We start from the raw sequence: 22,020 nt of genomic DNA on the forward strand, positions 1-22,020 counted from the left end.
TACTGAGCTGATGATACCCTCGGGGACTGATAGTCCACCAGCAGAGGTATCGACCCAGTGATGTAAAATATTGAAAACAACACGTTAATAATTTCTTACGTCCGAAGCGCTTTTCTGGATTTACCTTCATCAGGAACGCTCAAAGCCAAACATTTGAAATCCGAAGATGTATAAGTACCGAAACCGTTGAAGAGCTGTATATAAAAAATACCTAAAATAAATAGCCAAATTCATCTAAGACCAACTTTGCCTGAGGGAGTTGAAACCTTAGTTTCTTAATAATTTATAAATTTATAAATGGACAATTTTAGTAAAGTTTGTTAAATCATGTCAGTACCGAAATACTGACTACTGAGCTGATGATACCCTCGGGGACTGATAGTCCACCAGCAGAGGTATCGACCCAGTGATGTAAAATATTGAAAACAACACGTTATTAATTTCTTACGTCCGAAGCGCTTTTATGGATTTACCTTCATCAGGAACGCTCAAAGCCAAACATTTGAAATCCGAAAATGTATAAGTACCGAAACCGTTGAAGAGCTATATATAAAAAAATAACATAAAATAAATAGCCAAATTCATCTAAGACCAACTTTGCCTGAGGGAGTTGAAACCTTAGTTTCTTAATAATTTATAAATTTATAAACGGACAATTTTAGTAGAGTTTGTTAAATCATGTCAGTACCGAAATACTGACTACTGAGCTGATGATACCCTCGGGGACTGATAGTCCACCAGCAGAGGTATCGACCCAGTGATGTTAAATATTGAAAACAACACGTTATTAATTTCTTGCGTCCGAAGCGCTTTTCTGGATTTACCTTCACCAGGAACGGTCAAAGCCAAACATTTGAAATCCGAAGATGTATAAGTACCGAAACCGTTGAAGAGCTATATATAAAAAATACCTAAAATAAATAGCCAAATTCATCTAAGACCAACTTTGTAAAGCTGCTTAAGCGTTAAATTATCACCGAAAACAATGTTTTAAAATAGTGATAGAAAATGATTGTACATATTGTAAATAACATAACATAGCAGTCAGGATTCTACTTCGTCAAAAAATTATTTCCCCATTACGCCAATTCATTTTCACAATCGTAGAAATGGAAGCTATTGCAGGGATGACGCGCTGCCAATTTTGCCCTTAAAAACCGATAACTCTACATAGTACTATTACGATCCTTCTATGTCAGTTGTATTTTAAAACAGCATAGTTTGAGGTTAAAATTAGTCAATTTGATGATATGACTTTTTTAGGGACATTGAACCCTAAATAAAACGACGCGTACCATTGTGTCTGACATCTTCCAGTTGCGACATGTCGAGATTAACAATTTGGTTAAATATGTTTTGTTAATATTTAAACTCATTCTTAATAGAAGATCGTAGAAGCCAAATGGCGAAAACGTCAAAATTAAGAACATGACGGTGACCTATGACGTTTACCTCATTTACTTTCTGATGAACAACCAGGACCTCAAATCAAAAGAGTCCATGTCTCTATCAATAATTGAGATTTACCAGTTACAAAATGATATCACTTATATCAAATACATAAGGGGAAATTACTCTCATTTGAAGTCTTCGGATCGCTTAGGTCAAAATTTTTCCACATCCTGAAAATGTAACCATAAATTTGGTCCAATGATTTTGTTGGTTTCTTTGACGGTTGCAAAGGAGTAACAATAATAAGAAAACGGTTTTTGGGGAGATAACTCTTACAAGGAAAGTAAGCGTATGTCAGTTTTAAAAACCTTTAAAATGTTCGATATCTATCATTTCTTCGTAAATTCCTCCACATCGATATGGTAATAAATTAAAACAAAAACACCTTATCTTTAGAATATTAAATTTATTTCAAAGGAAAAGGTGGTAAGGGGATATATATTTATAGCAAGCCATTATTTATCTTTTTATTATACGTTAAAGAGACATTAGTTATGTTAAGATTCTTTAAAACAATGCTAAAGTACAAGCAAAAGTAAAATATGTGCTCAAACATTTACAGTCTGCATATTTACATCAGTAGATTTAATCGCATTAATTACATGAATATAGTAACTTATAAAATTTAAAAGTAACTCAAACCCTAAAATTATCATGATTAGATCTAAACATTAGTAACTTCTGCAAGTGTATACATGATACATGTGTTAGTGTCCTCAACCTGTGGTACTAATCTTAACTAAGATTCTCAACTATTTTTTTTAATTCAATTTCAATATAAGTTAAAATTGAAAAAAATAAATAAAACATCCAGCCAGAAGAATTTGTGCCCATTGGGTTAGCATCACTTTATATAGTCTGATTCTTCATTTGCATAAATATTGAGTATGGAATCCATTGCAAAGATCTCTGCTGAGGTTTTCGATTTGATTTTTTCTCTCATGGCTAAAATTCATTTTTTTAGCTGATGTTTTGTAGTCTATAATTATTTGGATAATTAATGTCTGGTTCCCTTTGAAAATTTTTATTTCATTTGTTGTATCCTACAGAATGTATGTTGAGGGTGTTTTTTAAGCTATAAGATAATTTTTTGCCTTTTTGATTCTGAGCTGTGCATCTTAGAAAAAAGGATACTACAGTTTGTATTTCCAAATGACAAAGAGTACAATGTGTTCTTTCTTTTTCTCTTTTGAATTCTGTATGTCACTTATTAAAATTATGTACCGGTAATTAATCTAGATTTGATTTGTGCCTTTTTGTTTACCGTGTTTGTCACTGACGGTAAGGAATTCCATACCGAGTGAGTCGGATGTATTTTGATCTGCTCTGTTTTATTGCAGAATGTAAAAATGTTTTTTTTTCTTTCCTTTCGGCTTGTATATAACTTGTCCATTTATCGGCTATGGCTGTGTCAAATTGCTTCATCCATTGAAATTGTGTTAGGAGGCTTCTTATCACCTCGTAAATCGGCATTAGATTGTAATATTGTCGAATTTCTTGTACCCTTGGGAAGAAACTTTCTGAATTTTTGAGTTGACAATCAGCTGTTTTTCCATTCAAGTTTTTTTAGTTAAGTGTTTTCACTTTCTAGGATAAAATATGGCAGGCTAAGTTGTCTCTTTTGAAGTTCCGCTTCAATTGGTATGTCGCCAATTATTATTAGGTTTATATACCACAGCTGTTGAAGTTCGTATTGGAAGAGTTTGGAAGCATCCAATAGTTTTGACTTAATTCTCCTATTTGTGTTAAATTCAGAGTTAGTATTGTAGGCCATATAGTAGCCGTTAAAGAACGTACGATTGATAGATATTACATGTTGTTTTTGGGTTAAGACCTTCTTTTCCATTTAGTCCCACTATAATTAAAGAATACAGAGACTTTCTTGCAACACTTATATGTTCTTGTACATTTATTCTTGGTTCGTTTTTGGCTGCTCGTATGATTCCTAACTGTGTTGCTTGGTTGTCAGTTTATATTGCTGCATTGCCTTGTTTGATAATTTGTTATTGATATTTTGACTTGATCCTTTCCGTCTTTATAAGATTGCTTTTTTTGCGGATTGATATTGTACCTGTGTTTACAGGAGTATTTATATGCTACATGTATATCAAGCATTGTTTGAATCTCTGTTTCGTCTGTTGACATAATTACAATATCATCTGCACATAATGTACTGCTACAATATTCAATTCCTATTGTAATTCATTGGGCCCTTATCTCTAGTTCTTTTGGCAAGTCATCAACTGGTAAAAAATGATTGGATAGAACACCTCCTTGTTTTGTAGGAAATCTTTTAATGATGTTAAAACGTATAAACCCGCTGCATTTTTATGCACCTGTCTAAAATCAGGAGCCTGTTGTTTAGAAGTTGTCGTTTGTTGGTGTGCATGGTTCATAATTGTTGTCGTTTCTCGACTTTTATATAGATTAGACCGTTGGATTTCCTGTTTGAATTGTTATACACTAGTAATTGTTGGGCTCTTTATAGCTTGCGGTTCGGTGTGAGCCACGGCTCCGTGTTGAAGTCATTCTTTGACGTATAATGGTTAACTTTTTATGCATTGTAACTCAGATGGAGAGTTGTTTTATTGGAACTCATACCAGATATATATTAGTATTTGTACTTATAGAATGTGTAAGAAATGTTTTAGTTTCCATTTTTAATGAATATTTATTCGTAATTAAAAATCAAAGGAATCCTTTAATTTAAATATTATTGAATGTTAAATGTTTTTTTTTTTGTATATTTCAGTATTTTTGTCTTTCTGATCGGGATATTAAATCTGAATTATCGTATAATGTGAGTACAACGCTATTTACACTTTAAAGAACCCTATTGATGGATCAGCCTGAATGGCCAGTTGTTTGGAAAAATGTATTGCACAACTTGTTATATAATCTGAATACGATTAAATATAGGTTTCAGTAAAACATCTGTTATCACTCAGAATAAGGAAATGGTGTTTGATTAAAATGACAACACATTGTTGACAATACAATGGAATTATCTTCGACTGTCATACAAGTGAGAGGTTTAATTGCTTTTTACATAAGGAAATGCCTGTACCAACTCATAAATATAACAGTTGTTTTATTCGTTTGACGTGTTTGAGCTTTTGATTTTGTCATTTGATAAAGGACTTTCCGTTTTTAATTTTCCTTGGAGTTCTGTGTTTTTGTTATTTTACATTTTACTCCAGATCACCTCTTTTTCTGGTTTAGTTTGTTTATGCATTACTATGAACATTAATAATAATTAGAATCAGGAAAAGACCAATTATGGTTGGCTAACCCGGAACCTTCTGACCAGTAGTTGTTAACGTCTCCGATGGGAGACTTTAGAAGAATTGAACGATGGACAGTCTGTGTGCTGAATGCTTCTTTTTACCTGATTGGAAGATATTACTAGACATGAATAATCAAAGTTTATTGGTAAAGACAACCCAAACCTAGTAAATGTCTTTCAATCCTCTCTATTTTAGCAAAAACAATTTGCCTGGTCATTAATCATGCATATTGATGATATTGGTACACAGGTAACGTTTATCTATTAATAGCCGAATCTTCTGAACGATATACGTACTTCTTCATAAAGTGTGACCTGAGGTGTGTGGTAAAATTTGTTGATTGATATGCCAGGCTATTCTGAATGAATTAATATACAAAGCGAGAACAGTTTCCATTTTCATCAGCTAAGAGATGGCTAGCCTTTGTTTTGAAAAGCTACTTGTGGAGTTAAGAGTTGTCATATAAAACGTGTTACAATATTATTAAGTGTATAGCTATTATAAAACACCCTTAGGAATTATATATTTGGTATCGTCTCAAGTAAATGGTATAATCCAATAACTAGTATAAAATATGATGCACTACCAGTTATGGGGTAGGTTGGTAATTGGTCAACACAAACAGATGAAACAAGGAGGTAATTAATAATTGATTTGATAGATCTTGAAAACCAATCTATCTGCATAAGGTCACAGTGGGTCCTAACATGATTTATAACAAACCTTTCTAAATTTATCCGTTTATAATTTTGAACTTATAAAGAAACTAAGGTTTCAACTCCGTCAGGTAAAGTTGACCTAAGATGGATTTGGCTATTTTTTAGGCCCATTTCGGTTTTTCTTTAAATGTTTCGGTTCTCATACATCTTGGTTTTCAAATATTTGGCTTTGAGCGTTCCTGGTGACGGTAAATGTAAAAAGCGCTTCGGGCGCATGATATTCATAACGTGTTTCTATTTCTATTTTTTCAATCAGATAAGAAAAACTCACACGGCACTTTTTAATCCAAACTGAAAATCAATTGTTAGCTGCATTTTTATATACAAATATGATCGTTTTTGATTTCATAAGACAAAAAGTACAAACAAATAAAATCACTACTAATATATTGAATCACAGCTAGATTGAAATAAAGATTGGACAAATGTTAGCGCAGAAAATTACATTTTTTTTCAAATTTATGTTGAAATTATTCTAACCTGATCCAGCAGTAGTTGTTTCGTCTATAATTTCCACACATCCATGGAGATGATGACATCTGAAGGAAATATATTATTGTATTAAATACTCATTAAAGAACAAGTGTGTTATTTTTCATAATAAATATTTGATAAAATTATTTGGACAAAACAGATTTTTTGTGTGTCTTTTACTATCATTTTATATACAAACATCGTGTATTAAGATGCAATCAGGATATAATTTATACATTCATTTTATTTCAATTGTATTCCGCGATTAATTATCGTTCAAGAAAGGCCTAACAGAAAACTACTTTAAACTTCCAAACAATATAATTCCTTTGTAATAGAAATTGCTTCATGTATGTTTCAAATTATCACCAGAGTGTACATGTACAGAAACATTCATGAACAACACAGCGGTGGCCATTAGCGGATCACCTGACTGCAACTGCAACTGTTGATGGATTAGTGTTGCTTGAATCTTTCATTTTGTAAGCAATATGTTTTTGGACTGATATTTGTCTTTTTGCCACTTTCAACATTTGATTTTCAAATTTGCTAAATGCGAACTAGGAAAGTCACAACAACGCCTTTTTAATTTGTTCAACACATTTCGCATCTTCTCAAATACATTGTTGTATATATTCCAAACGAAATTCTTGAATCCTGTGGGAAGCATCCGCGTAGTGTTTCGGTACAGTACATTTTTAACTATATAATTGTCAAAAAAAAGGTATGCAACATCTTTCGACAAAATGTTCATATATGTTTTGGCGCTTTTTTTCGTGTCCATTGTTATTTTTTGTAAGTGGGATTTGAAAAAGATTAACAATCAACAGATCTACAGGACACACCTTTCCTTTCTCGAACAATTACAAAGGTATACACATTTCCGTCCATATAATCCACTTTTACATTGCTGACAAACCTCTCCGGATTCTGATATGTATCCGTCTTTGCATTCTAAAAAGAATTAGCAAAATGCAAACATGATTTTAAAACCAGATTTGTTTTGATAGTTGAAAGATCGACAAAGTTCTGTCAATGGCCGAATTGACAAATTTTGAAAAAATTGTCAGTAAAACTATATGGACATATAAGTTAAAGATAACCTGTATGTATTGATTCATTTAAAAATCGTATTCTAAGTAAAATAAATAAAAGTCTTCTCACCAAAACAGGTTTCATTTATTTCTTCGTGATTATCACAACAGTAATGGTTGATCTCCCCTGTGCTAAAAGTGACATATTCAAACATAAACAAAGTGAAATAGACAAAATGAAAACACCAGGAAAACATTATGCCAATGGATAAAAGTGCTAGATACAATGTACTTTTAAGGTGTTATATTATTAAAACTAACCTCAGATCAGTCAAGCATATTTTAGTATCTGTACAAAAATCACAATAAGCCAACTTTGTATATTTGTTGTTTTCATGTATTAATTATCATGTTTTAATTAAACTTTACTTAAAAATGAAAATAAAAACGCTACCTTAAGATAGCGTTTCTAAGTTTATATTGTAAAAAGTCATACATAGAATTCCTTACAATAGGACGATTATCGGATAAGTAAATTTTTCACTATAAATTATGCTAGGATATTTTTACAATTCGTGTTCATATTTATAAATCTGCTGTTATCTGGGTATCGTAAGTTATTTTTAAGGTAGCTGACTTCGTCCCTGTTTCACTGGTTACACCTACCTCTTATCAGTTCTTATAGGATTTGCCTATCTATAAATACTTGAATCGGATTGGTCCGTTATATTATACCCTTGGTGTAAACTTCAATAGACCATTTTGCCAAAACCACTTTCTTAATCTTCACTTTGATTAATTCATGCATGATACACATGCTTCGGATCCAGAGGTTCCAGATAAATTGAGGCAGAAACAAAACAAAACATATCTGTTATTTCTAATCTTATTGATAAAAAGAGGGGAAAAGTGCATTAAAGCTTGGATTTAAGGTAGATGGGGTGTCTAAATTATAGTCCATATATTTTTGAATAATTTGCCAAAATGTAGTTTATATCATGCTTTTTAAAAAATAATAATAAAAAGAATAGGTCACGGGGCTTTTTTCACGCTACACGGTGTTCAAAATTGATAGATTTTGTATAGATTATGACTATCAGTCCCCGAGGGTATCACCAGCTCGGTAGTCAGTATTTCGGTACTGACATGATTAAACAAACTTTACTAAAATTGTCCGTTTATAAATTTATAAATTATTTAGAAACTAAGGTTTCAACTCCCTCAGGCAAAGTTGGCTTTAGATGAATTTGGCTAATTATTTTAGGTATTTTTTGACATACAGCTCTTCAACGGTTTCGGTACTTATACATCTTCGGATTTCAAATGTTTGGCTTTGAGCGTTCCTGATGAAGGTAAATCCAGAAAAGCGCTTCGGACGCAAGAAATTAATAACGTGTTGTTTTCAATATTTTACATCACTAGTTCGATACCTCTGCTGGTGGACTATCAGTCCCCGAGAGTATCATCAGCTCGGTAGTTAGTATTTCGGTACTGACATGATTTAACAAACTTTTCTAAAATTGTCCGTTTATAAATTTATAAATTATTAAGAAACTTAGGTTTCAACTCCCTCAGGCAAAGTTGGCTTTAGATGAATTTGGCTAATTAGTTTAGGTATTTTTTGACAAACAGCTCTTCGGTACTTATACATCTTCGAATTTCAAATGTTTGGCTTTGAGCGTTCCTGATGAAGGTAAATCCAGAAAAGCGCTTCGGACGCACGAAATTAATAACGTGTTGTTTTCAATATTTTATGCATGGAAAACCCAATTATATGCAATAAGGCGAAAACTACACCATAGAATTTTGAGATAACATATGAGAAGATTGCTTTAGTAGTATGCTTTCAGTTAAGGAAAAGGAAAAATGGGGTCACCGAACCCGTTTTCTTGCTACATAATAAAATAGGTAAATTCCTAACCCATTTTATTGCAAAAGTTCCTTTATCTGAATTATCTGCCCTTGCATTTGAGTAGGCAAAAAATATTTCCTGTTTTTTGTACAATACAGCCATAAATACATGTATGATAAAACATGTAATTTTCTATATTGAAATGAAAGTTCTTGCACATGAATTTTCTACTACTCTTAAAATTCGCACATTATATGAAAGATCTAGACCTTGTTTTCTGGTATTTCCAAATCCAAGATGCAGGGAGACACCCTATCTACCTTAAGGATTTCAGAAAGTCAATATGACGTCAAACTCCTTTATTGCTACTTTATGTCAATTTGATATTTGATGTTAAATAGAAGTCAGTGAACAAAATATTGTTTATAAAAAGTTTGTAAATGTTCGGGTAAAAACTATAAGGATTAACCACAAGAAGAAGTAATTATAACAGGATGCTGTTACGAAGTCTCCCAAACAAAGCTTCTATAATAAGCCATTCCCATGGTCCCATATTTTATTAGATTTGTTTTATTATCCCAAAACAAGAATATATAAAGTTTAGAGGTGGGATTTAATACTGTTTACAACTTTCCAAACAAAAGGGTGTGAGGTGACCCCAAAGACTCCCTTTATATTTGGTTTGATTTGTTTTATCGTCACATACAAGAATATATATGGTTTGGGGGTTGGGATCTCGACTGTTTCCAAGTTCTAAAACAAGAGGGAGTTGGGTGACCCACAGGGACCTCCCTTTTCTTTCATTTCATTTGTTTTATTGTCGGACACAAGAATATTTATATGGTTTAGGGGTTGGTATCTGGACCGTTTACAAGTTTTCAATCAAAAGGGAGCGGGGATTAACACCAGGGACTTTCCTTTTATTTCATTTGATTTGTTGTATTGTCCAATGCAAGAATATATATGGTTTAGGGGTGGGGATCTGGACTGTTTACAAGTTCCCAAAAGAAGAGGGGGTGGGATGACCCCCGGGGACTTCCCTTTTATTTCATTTGATTTGTTTTGTTGTCCAATACAAGAATATATATGGTTTAGGGGTGGGGATCTGGACCGTTTACAAGATAATAGCACATTCTCAAATTGAAGGGGGTTGGGTTTACCCCCGGGGACTCACCCTATTTCATTGTATTTGTTTCATTGTCCTGTGCTCATTTTTGATGACTGTATGTGTTTATGACTTACAGTTTTCAAGTTATAGTCATTTGATTTTTTTTAAAATAAAATCCCATAAGGTTTTTTAGTTAACCCCTCCCCTCTGTATGCCCCTCAAAATACCCCTTAACAGACACCAATGCACAAACGAAAGTTTGATGGCTCCCCTCACAAGTGACTAAAAACAATAAGTCTCCAAACTTTGTTTCGGAGCCTTAATTAATAGAGGTGATTGATGTGTTGAAGTGTACAATTTGAGTTCAATTTCAAGGTGATGATAAATTTTGACCTTTTTTCGACTTCAAAGTGTACTATGACCGTGACTTTGTGACATTTGAAAGGTCAAGTAGTCCCATGTCTCCATTTCTTCCGGTTTTCAAGTTTGTTACTACATCATACCATATATGTAAAATGCAGGTGTAAAATTTCGCGATTTAAGACCAACAAAGTATACGAAAAATTTGGCGGTTTTTGTTTAGGCGGATTCTTTAACCCCAATCAAATATTTTGGCGGATACTTATATGGTTGCAGTTATAAATTTGTAAAAAGTGTCTATTGTTATGGTTAAATGATTGTTTCACCTGCATGTCGTCTTATCTGTTGATTATATTTTGATACAGGTAATCAATAGAATAACGGTACTTAGATATTTGTCACATGTGAACAAACCTCTGGTAAATGTTATAGTTCATTAGTTATGAAATTGACTTGACCTTTGATGTACTAATTAGTTCATTAAATTACCATAAGGAACTCTCAACTCTTATATAATTTGACATTAACATATAAATGAGGATAACATTCCTAACAGAGTACCTTGCACTCTTATATTATTAATTATTTTATTATGTAACCAATATTCCAATAAACACCTGACAGCCATGGAACAATGGCCTTTCACATTTATGTTTTTTTAAATTAACAAATCATTCTTGATCCGACGAACGGGAAAAGATAAATAGTTTACAAAACGCTAAATAGTTATAAAAAATGTACAGAAAACGTATTCATAATTTTCGGGGATTTAAATTTCACGATTTGCCCTTACCCGCGAAAATATGCGAAAATAAATACGCCGCGAAATAACCCTCTATACGGTATATTTGAGTATTCATTGTGACCTTGGTGAACTTTGGAATTGTCCCATTCTTTTGTAACAGTGTTGTCCCTTTACTGCAGATTATTTTTCACTTAGAAGATTTGAGATATCTGTTGTCGTTTTGGAGGTAATGAAGTTTGAAATTTTGCTAGCGAGGGCATGAATCAACAACAGCTAGCCATCTGAAATTTTCAGAAATTGAAGAGTTTACCATGGTTATATGTTTGACTAATTACAAAAAACAGCAAATAAAAGGAAAAAAAAAAAAAAATATCACTGACATTTTCTTTTTTTTTACGATTGATATTGCGTCACTTTTTGGACTTTGCCAAATGTGGGTATTTTTTTTTATATCAAATCAAACGTCGAAATAAGTTCTCCTAAAAATGAAAATGTTAAAAACCCTTTTCATCCCAGTGATAAAAGTGGGGTCATTTAGTGAAAAAAAAAACTGATTATGTTGTTGCATATCAAATGAAAGTCCATAAAGCGTACATTTCAAATATCAAATTTACGTCCCCCAAAAATTGGTTGGTTAGGGTCATTCAGTGCAAAAAAATAGATTGTCTTCTAAAGTAAGATTGTTGAATATCAAATGAAATCAAATCATAATGTGTACATTTCAAATATCAAATTCCTGTCCTTCAAAAATGAGTTGAATGGGCTTATTAAGTGCAAAAATCAAACTTTATAGAAGATGGTGTTGTGGCACATCAAATGAAAGGTCATCAAGTCTACCTTAACAAATATCATACTTTCGATCTTGCAAATGAAGGTGGATAGGGTCATTAAGTACGAACAGTGAAAGTAAACGAAGGTATGCTCGTAGCATATAAAATGAAAGGTCGTAAAGAGTGCATTACAAATATCAGACTTCAAAGGGAAAGACCTTTCAATTGATTTACAAACAATTGAGAAATTGTTTTACAAACAATTGATATACTAGTTTCAATAACTCGTTTCAAAAATAGTAAAATGTACATTGATGCCGTAATTCAATTCAATTCAAATATAATTAAGAATGAGGCTCGTCAAGATGGACGGATGTCGCGGATAGATATATAAACAATGTAAGTAGTATTGGTGTATATGAACTGTCAGTGGTACTTCAAAGTTTTGCTACATAGATTAGGAAAGTATACACATATTCCACACTCGCGAAATATATGCTTATTTTCAGCGGATTGATAAGAGTCTCGCAGAATTTAAACGATTCGCTAGATAATTTACAGAAATAACAATTATATATAGACAAGTAAAATAAAACGTCTGCGTTTCTTATGGCATAGTGCCTTATGCCTGGTGCCAAAGTATTATCTGTCCATTACTTAAAAAGGGAAAAGACTATCGTAATTCATTAAGTTACAGGTGTATAAGTCTTATGTCATTTGTTGCCAAAGTCTTCAGTCAAATACTAAATGGAAGACTGATGAAGTATTATGAAAACAATAGACTATTAAGCGAGGAACAAAATGGATTCCGACGTCTCAAATCCTGCATTGACCTCATTTATTCTTTATGTACTATACTGAGGAACAGAAGATTAATGAACCTCAACACATATTTATGTTTTGTTGATCTTAGTAAGGCATTCGATTTAGTTAACAACGCTGTTTCATGGAACAAACTGTCAAGTGCGGGAATTCACGGTAACATGTTCAAAGTTATAAAATGTCTTTACTCAAATTTGAAAAGTGCTATTAGACTTTCACCAATAATGTTCACAGACTGGTTTTCGGTAGATTCCGGGGTACAAAATCTTGCACCTACGCTGTTTGTGATATTCATTGACGATTATGTACCGCTTATCAAAGGGTTTTCACAAGGAGTATGTGTTGAAAACGACATGATTAGTTGTTTATTCTACGCGGATGACATCGTTCTCAACTCAACGTTCATCATGATTGGACACAGAAAAATCTTCTGAATGTACACATTGAAAAAAAAGCCAAACCCATGCATGTTCGTTAGGCATGTGCCAGTAGATTAGATGTTGTGTTTAGATTCGGACAAAGGGAACTAGATTGCGAGGGAAAGTACCGTTATTTAGGCCGGACACTATCCGAAAACATTCACTTTAAGGTTTCTGTTAATCAGCTGTCAACAGCAGCTATCAGACCTTAGGGTCGTTAACATCCAAATTCTTGCATAATGGAAGCATATGACAACACGGTCACCCCGGTTATGGATTATGCGTTTGGAATATGGGATATCTAACGCTGTGATTCACTTGAGAGTCAATACAATTGCAATACAGAGCAATAAGGACATTCCTTGACATTAGCAAATGTGCTCCGATTCCTGCTGTCTTAGGGGGATGATTATATTCATACACAGTGCAACGCCTCATGAAAACGCCAGACTATCGACTTTGTCGTAAAGTATTCCGTTGGGACGTTGACACCTTTACACGCTACAAAAATACCTAGTTTTACAGTATTTAGACTATTTTAAACACTTGTAATCTTACGCATTTGATTGACTACAGTGGCGAGAATATTTCTACAAACTACGTTATACAAACAGTCAAAAGTAAATGTGTAGATTACTTCAAAAGCAGATGGATAACTGTAGTGCGTACAATGCCAAAACTGTGAACGTATAAAACTTTAAGTCCGAATTCTCAACGGAACCATATGTAAAAAGACACTTATCAAGAGTGCAACGTTCAGAAATTGCAAGGATTTGCCCTGGAACTTTTCCATTAGAAACTGAACAAGATCGTTACAGAATCATTCCACTTAATCTACGTGGGGACGTTGACACCTTTACCCGCTACAAAAATACCTCATTTTACAGTATTTAGACTATTTTAAACACTTGTAATCTTACGCATTTGATTAATAACTTCAGTGGCGAGAATATTTCTACAAACTACGTTATACAAACAGCCAAATTAAATGTGTAGATTACTTCAAAGAAAGATGGATAACTGTAATTGCAAGGATTTGCTCTTGAACGTTTCCATTAGAAATTGAACAAGATCGTTACAGAATCATTCCACTTAATCTACGTTTATGTAAATTGTGTGATTAAGGTTTGGTTGAAGACGAAACACATTTCCTCACCTATTGTGACCGAAACTGTTAGGAGAGTTATCATTTATTCACCATGTAAACATTGATGAACTATCTCCAATCGAAACCATTACAGCACTGTTTAATGTCAAAAGCAAAAGTGTAGCAAACTTTATTTTAGAATGCTTCAACATAAGACATGAATATCTATTTCTGTTTACGCTGTCTGTTGTAAATATAAAAGTAAAGACAATGTCTACATGTTTAAATGTTATAATTTTGACCTCATTTTCTTATATCTGTTATATTTAAAGCTAAAACATGATAGTGCATCATTTATATATATATCCTCTTTCGCTGGTTGGATCATTATATTATGTTAATACTCAATGTACATTATGTTGTATATATTCAGGTTGCATTCTAATAAACTATTTATCCATTCATTCATTAATTCAAATAATATGTATTCTTTACGCACACCAAAAAAGAATTGAAGAGTTACCCTTCTTATTATGACAATAAAAATAATTGCTTATCTGTATATGGTTAAAATTTTTATCATCTCTCAAAATAGTATTTTGATTTGTGATCAATTGTATTGTAAAATATGGTTTCTATATATTAAAAGGTTCTGCGTTCGTACTGATCGACAAAGCAGTCAACAAATGTGAACGTTATATACTAGTATGACATAAATACTACACGGAAGTTCTTGAAATATTTAACCAAATAGAATTTAATATACAACAGAAACATCTAAAACTTGAAGTTTCAGGATTAAACTATCCAAAAATTAATTGTCGTTAAGTGTATCTACAATTTCAAAAAAAATCTTATTTAATCAAGGGCAGATGATTATATTGCAATTGATAGGACAATTGGTGTTTTAATGGATTAAAAAAAAAGTTCCTGTGACCGTTTTTTTTTATTAGATATTGATGCATTTTTATAAAAAGGTATTCTCTCATTAAATTTTAATAAATTCTATCGTTTTATGTTTCCTAAAAAAGGAAACATTAAATTTCCCCGATATAACCCATATAAATAAACTAACAAATTTCATTCAATGCGGTTTTACATTTTACCAAGATAACAGCGTTTTTTTTTATATAGAAATTTGAAAGTTCATTAACCACAAATTCGTTTACAGAAGTTTAAGAAAGAAGTATAAAACTATCGTAGAAAATTTAGACATCAAAGCTGAAATTATAAATTCTTTTACATTCAAGATGGTACGCTCAATAGAGAGTCATATAGTCAATTTTCTCTCTACAACCATATTTCTGAACAATTGAAGGCCCTTACTACGCATTTGCTACCTACATTACTCACTAAAACCCCATCAAATATCATTTCGCCTGCTATTTAGTACTCTGCTACTAATTTCTATTTGATTTTACCAAGTTTCCTTATTAAAATGAAGGAAATTGTTATTATCCTGTCTGTAATTTGATACTTCATATTAAAATAAAAAGGTTGAATATGATTTATATACTCGACTGACTTAGTTTTCTATGAAATGCGTGTACTTGAATTTCCTGATAAAAGAAAATCCTATATCCTATAAAAATCATTAGAAATGTACTGCTTTTGAAATTAATGTCTTAAATTACTCCCATTCAGCTTCCCGTATGCATTGACCCGAACCACGATACATCTCGATAAAATTACGGCAACCACACAGCACAAGTGCGAGCGACTAAAGAACATTTAAATATTTCAATATAGAAATGACATGTTTTATCATATTTATGATTGTATTTTACAAAAAAGCAGAAAAGTTTTGTTTGATTATTTTTTTTAAATTTGCCACATATGGGGAGGCAACTCAAAGGTAAGGGCTGATAATATACATTTACAATAGAATGTGTTAGGAATTTTTCTATTTTATTATGTAGCAAGAAACCGGGTTTGGTGGCTCATTTTTTCTTTTTCTTATCTGAACGCATACTATTAAAGCTATCTTCTCATATTTAATCTCATAATTCTATGGTGCAGTTTTCGTTTTATGGCAGAAAATTTGGGTTTCCATGCATACTCTAAACAAAATCTGTCAATTTGGAACAACCTTCATCATGAAAATAAGCCCCGTGACCCATACTTTTTTTTAAAAGCTTGAAATAAACTATATTTTGGCAAATTGTTTAAAAATTCTATAAATTATCATTTAGAAAACCCCTCTACCTTAATCATTAAACAACTGTTATGAAAAGATTTAATTATCAAATGAATGGAAACTCACGGCAACTTAAAAAAATGGATAGACATCGCTATATTATAATAATCATCTCATTTATTCTTCACGTGCTCCATGATTATTTGTTGATTGTTAATTAGAGGAACGATCGGTAAACTTCGACAACAAAACCCGAAATTTAATAAAAAAACACTAAATTGAATTTTCTGTATGGATTATACGTATTGAATCGTTACAAAAACAATTAGTTTAGTATATATGTTAGACTCAGATCAACGTCCGGTCTCTAATCGACGTCCGTTCTTCAAATCGACGTCCGTTTCTCAATTCGACGCTTAAATCTGACGTCACATTCTCAAATCGACGTCCAATATTTTTATACTCTAATCTGCGTCCAATGTGACGGCATTACTTGCCAAACCTACACCCGATTGATTGTTGTCGTCGTAAATCAATGTCCAATAACAAAAAAATAATAAATTATTGGTCACATATAAGGCTTATTGTTTATTCGTTTGAATTGTTTTACACTGTCATTTCGGGCCTTTTATAGCTGACTATGCGGTATTGGCTTTGTGCATTGTTGAAGGTCGTATGGTGACCTATAATTGTGGAGAGTTGTCTCATTGGCAATCATACCACATCTTCTTTTTATATAAATTGTTACTACTTATACATGTACATATTTCTATCCGAAATAGGTATCATGCATATTAAAGTTTATCTTGATAAAAAGTTAATCCAATTGATCCACACCGTGTGTTATTCCTATTCATAATAATAAATTACAAGCATGTAAATATAAGCAATTAGTAATGCAATTCAGCGACAAAGAAAACCAAACGACATCTAGGAGCTTTAGTCAGTCTTCATCAATAGACAAAATAAAGGAGCACAGCCAAGTGGTTTGAGAGTATTATAATCGGGTTTTTATTTTGACAAATTTCTATGTTGTACACCAGGAGTGAAACGTAAACGCAAGATAATTGGCATTATGTTTTTATGTTATGCTTTTACACCACTGTTCTAGGTTGAGTGCTCACACAAATATGTAACCCCAGCATATTATGTATGGGCCAGCAGTACATTGGTTTCTATGGTTTATGTCTGTCATATTTGTTTTTCCAGATTGTTTTTAAAATAAGACCGTTAATTTTCTTATTTGAATTGTTTACATTATTTATGTAATGTCCTTTTATAGCCTTTGTGGTATGGGTTTTTATCATTTTGAAAGACGTATGGTTTATAATTGCTCACATCCATTTTATTTGAACTCTGGTGTATAGTTGTCCCTTTGAAAATCATACCAATCTTTGAAAAATTGAAATCACAACCTGTTTAAATACTTAGTCTAGTGTAATAATTAAAAAAAAAACTGATTTATTCCGTATTTTACTTATAACTGGACTTAGTTTTTCTGCTATATTTTGTTTGTCTCACTCTCAAATAATATGATATGTTTAAAGGTCTAAATGTTTCAGCTGCTTTCGGTTCAGGTTAGTTTTATATTCTGTGTCTCAAACGGCTCAAAAAACGTCAACTAAAAAATGCCCAAAAAAAAATGGACGACGATAAGACACCCATAAAATTAGCTGTCGATTTGAAATGTTATTTTATTGTGACGTCAAATTTGGTAGTCGTTTGATGAATGGACGTCAATTAGAGACCGGACGTCGATAAGAGTCTTACATATATGCATACATTGGTTCAATTATATCCTCAGCATTAGAATTTCAATACACTTCCGTCTGCTGCAAATCATTTGAGGCTTTCATATTACGGTAAATATGCCAGATATACTTGCTGAAACAGTGATGAGATGATTTAAGCTGTAAATTTTCTCCTTGGCAACATCTTTGTTCGTTTTGGCAAAAAAGGATTAGTGTTTATGTTGTAGGTATTTCTATAGGCACCAATTAATGCCCTTTACTAGCAGACTTTTTACTGTATTGTTATGAACCACAGTTTATGGTCAAATTCTGTAAAGATCCGTCATTATAATTCCATTTAATTGGAAAGTTTTATAATGCTTACCTTTACTTAAATAGATTTTTGTCTTTAAATCATTAAGAATTCTATAATTATACTGCGGAAATTTACCCAAGGGAACTAAGTTTAGCAGATCAATTATTAACAGCAAGCAATAATTGTCCTTTGCTAGATTTTGAAATTTCAGTTTCAAACGGGGAATTAAAACAAAATGTTACGACAATAGGGAAAAACTTTCATTCCCTATCGTTAGTTTGTCTCTTTTGGAGGATGTTCCTTCGTTCCCCTTTTACGCGGTGAAATTTTCACTCGTTCGCTTTGCTCGTGTCTAGTGAGGTTTTATATTCAAATGAATTCTATCATGTTTAACTGGTAACTTACTATGCCACAACAAATGGAAGTGTTTATCGATCTTGACTGGCTATACAGGCCTCGCACGGTCGGCTTACTATGCTATGTATCTCGTTAACACAAATTACTCAAGCACTTTTACAATTATATTTCAGAGGTACAAAGCTTTTTTTTACGGTAATACATTCGAAGCAATTGGGGCACTATATTTGGTATATTGCATAATTGTAAGGTGTACATATCAGTCTTGCAGGTTTCATACATGTATTACCTTGAACTAATTTTCATGGTTCATTCTTCAATGTTAAGTTTTCAGTGTTTTATCGGTTAATCAGATACCTTAAGCAATAGATCAACTATTATATATTCGTTCTATTGAATGATTTCGTACATGTTTATTTGATACATTCAGTAAAACCTTCATATTACAGACTTTCAAAATAAGTTCAATCATGATCACTAGAGCATGCGCGACATTTCAGCATGTTCAATAGTGTTACAGTATTTTTTTTATATAGAGCTTGTTAGCTTCGATACAATCCATGTAAGCTCATCGGTCCTTTGAAAAAACCTATTCAGAAAAAGTATCAATTTAACACCGAAGTATGATCTTTATAATTTTATTTTACCGGTATTCACATTTATTTAATTTGTTTTGGAGAAATAAAACAACATCTACTTAGTTTGTAATGCTACATATCTATTATAAACTTGAGGTCTTTCATCCTGTCGGATACTGTGTACTTTTTTTTTGGCATTGCACAACATCATGGTTTTTTGTCAGACTAATTATGATGTCTTTATCTAAATCGTTTGGATGTGTACTGATTGATACTTAAGTCTGGTTATCAATAACTTCGAGTAATCTTAGATCAGTACTTTGGGTCTTTCCTCTATTTTTTGTTTATGGTTTTTTGTCCATCATGCCAATCTGATGAGCCAAGCCATTTCAATTTTTTTTACATTTTGATCTTATGTTGTGCCGTTATATATCTGTCCCTGGTTAGGAGAAATTGAGCGCTCACAAACATTTAAACCATGCAAGTTTCTATATGTGCCTGTCCCAAGTCAGAATCTGTCATTTAGCGATTGTTGTTGACTTATATTAGTTAAGATTGTTAACGTTTATTGTTTTTGTCATAAATCAGGACATTCATTTGTTTTCGTTTCATTTTTTTCAATTTTTTTCTTTTCGGGACTGTTTTGATAGTTGTCTCATTTGGCAAGGATACCACTCTCCTTGTTTTATGTAAGCGATCATTTGTCATTCATCAACCGTGAATAGTGTTATTTATTGATATAGGATTGTATAACTTCTGGCATACCTTAGCATACATTTACGATATAAAATACCTCTTTTTTCTCTCACATCTTCGTCCATTAATTCCTTTTTCTAAGAATACAGTCACAAATATTAACAGTGCCTTTGTTATTGGTGTGTTCATTTTAAAAATAAATCTCAATACGGAAATAGTTATTATACCAATACATTTAGACTGAAGTGGGTCACACGTCCAATTCCTTTTTCCAGTAATTTCTAAAACGATGTTTAATTTTCCGAAATTGAAATTAGATACAGTTGGAATGAACTACAACATCAATAACAACAATACTTCATTTTAAGAGGATTACACAGTTTGAATATATGAATGAAATCATGAATGAATGCATGAATGAATGAATGAATGAATGAATGAATGAATGAATGAACGAATGAATGAATGAATGAATGAATGCATGAATGAATGAATGAATGAATGAATGCATGCATGAATGCATGCATGAATGAATGAATGAATGAATGAATGGATGAATGAATGAATGAATGAATGAATGAATGAATGAATGAATGAATGAATGAATGAATGAATGAATGAATGAATGAATGAATGCATTAATGAAATAATGAATGAATGGAAGAATACATTGATGAATGAATGAATGCATTAATGAATGAATGAATGCATTAATGAATGAATGACTGCATTAATGAATAAATGAATGCATTAATGAATGAATGAATGCATTGATGAATGAATGAATGCATTTATGAATGAATTAATGCATTAATGAATGAATGAATGAGTGCATGCATGTATCAGTGCATGAATGTATGAATGAATGCATGAATGAACGAATAAACAAATGCATCTATTTTAAGCTCCTATGGCATCAATTGGTGAATGATGACGTCGGAGCTCAAAATACAATACATTTATCTCCTATTGATACTTGACGTTTATACTAATGAATGTCATGCTTATGTTTCCATTATAGGTTTTTGACGATTTTTTGTTTTATCCTTTTCAATAACGAGGGCCTAGGGGAAGATTAGTTATATAGCTAGCTATGTGGTCCTCTTAAAATGAAGTAGTGTTATTGTTATTGTTGTTGATTCCAACTGTTTTGATGATTAAACATCGTTTTACAAATTACAGGAAAAAGGAAATGGACGTGTCATCCACATAAGTATATACATATATATTTGTAAAGTAATTATTTCCGTATTGAGAAAAAATGAACACAACAATATCAAAGGCACTGTTAATACTGGTGACTGTATTCTTAGAAAAAGGAATTAATGGACGAAGATGTGAGAGAAAAAAGAGGTATTTTATATCGTAAATGTATGCTAAGGTATGCCAGAAGTTATACAATCCTATATCAATAAATAACACTATTCACGGTTGATGAATGACAAATGATCGCTAATATAAAATGCTTGTCAAATGAAACAACTATCAACAAAAAAAAGTAAAAACACAAAAATACTGAACTCCGAGGAAAATTCACAAAGGAAAGTCCAAAATCAAAGGCAAAATCAAAAGTCCAAACACATTAAACGAATGGATAACAACTGTCACATTCCTGACTTGGTACAGGCATTTTCTAATGTAGAAAATGGTGGATTGAAACTGGTTTTATAGCTAGGAAACCTCTCACTTTTATGACAGTCGCATCAAATTCCATTACATTGTCAACGATGCGTAAACAAAACAAACATACTCAAAGAGTAAAAATGTCAAAAATAGGATTACAGCAGTCAACATTGTGTTATCATCTTAATCACTATAAAAACAACAAATGTAACGAAGAAGCACAAAAAAAGGCATACATCAAATTTAACATCCTCATTTTGCTTATCTTATACGATTTTATTAATCTATGTTAAGTCTACCTGTAAAGGATGGAAAATGTTCAGTACTGGTGTAAAATGACGCGTTTGAAATTTGCTCAGGTAGACATAAAATAATTTTGTCGTTCAAAGTATGACGACATACATAAATGCAGAGTCACGTAAAGTATGTAAAAACAGACTAAACAGTAAAAGTA

This window comes from Mytilus trossulus, chromosome 14 (assembly GCF_036588685.1).
Source record: "Mytilus trossulus isolate FHL-02 chromosome 14, PNRI_Mtr1.1.1.hap1, whole genome shotgun sequence".
Classification (NCBI taxonomy): Eukaryota; Metazoa; Mollusca; class Bivalvia; order Mytilida; family Mytilidae; genus Mytilus; species Mytilus trossulus.